The sequence below is a fragment of the Zalophus californianus genome, chromosome 2 (genome assembly GCF_009762305.2).
Source record: "Zalophus californianus isolate mZalCal1 chromosome 2, mZalCal1.pri.v2, whole genome shotgun sequence".
Taxonomy (NCBI): Eukaryota; Metazoa; Chordata; class Mammalia; order Carnivora; family Otariidae; genus Zalophus; species Zalophus californianus.
In genome coordinates, this window is record NC_045596.1 from 66353115 (window position 1) to 66354457 (window position 1343).

Below are 1343 nucleotides of genomic sequence, written 5' to 3' on the forward strand. Positions count from 1 at the left end.
TACATGGTCCACTCCTAAATATGAGCCAAAGATCACCAAACATTTGAGGGAAATTTATAATATGAAAGGCAGAAGCTCAAGCAACAGGAAAGTAAAACATCTTGGAAACAAACCTTTGACGTTATTACTAATAACCTCAGAGATGAGGAAAAGGTAAAGTATCCATGTAAGAACAACGTTGCTGTTTATAACACAGGTAGAAAGGGGAGGAGTCTTAGAAATTAGATAATTAAAACCTTAAAAAAAAAAAAAAAAGCTGTAAGATTTAAGTTGTAAAAATCACTCCGAACACACTGCAATGGAAAACAGATGTCTAGAGCTCACACTCAAATAAAAATTCCCAAGAACAGAAAAGATTAGAGTGCTGGTGAATGGGATGAGCAAAGAACCATTTCAGTAGTAGTCCCCAGAATTGAAGAGCAAGTTTTAAACAATGACAAGACCCACAGAGTGCCCAACACAATGGATAAAATCATCCTGTCATAAAATTTGAGAACACTGGTGAATACAGATAAAACCTTGAGCAATTTTAAAAGTAAAAATACCTCATATGAACAATCAAGAACCAAAGTACCATCCAATTTCTTCACGAAACCTAGAATTCTCTATCTACAGCAAAACTGGTGATCCACTTAAGAGGGCAGAACAGACCTTTTCAGACAGAATGGTCTCAGAAGCAGAAAGATGGGCTACACAAAAATAAGCTCTGAAACTGAGGAAGTGGAGTATCTAAATGGACAGGGAAACAGAAGCCCAGAATGATGGCAAAGTCCCAACTCAACAGTTAATCAACAATTTCTAAAGGGCAATGCGTTCAGATTGAAATAATAAAAGAAAAACATGAAAGTGATAAATTGATCTGCTAAAGGGAGAAATTCTGGAACTAAATCAGTGCCTGATACAAAAACATACTCCTCTAGGTCAAGACCCAATGCCTGAAACAGATCAGAGAAGAGCACTGCAATGTGACTGAGAATATATGGAAACAAATATAAAAATCAAGCTGCTTTTCCTTAACCCTGCAACTTATATAAAAAGTCAGAAGTGGGAATGAATCATCCCCCAAACTCAAAATATTAAATCACTGGGGGCAAAGAATTAAAGCTGAGTACACTTTAGTCTGTTTTCTAATTAAATCTACCAAATGATGGGCCAGAGTGACATTCTAACATTATAACAAAGAATCAAAATCAATCACACAGCTTTGTTTTAGCCAATGTAGGCAAAACTCGCTTCTTAAAACCTAGTTTTAATCAGTTTTAACTCCTTTTTTAAAAAGGTTTTGATGTGGACTATTTACATAAAATAAGCACAATGCTGCTTAACAATCCCAACACAAATTC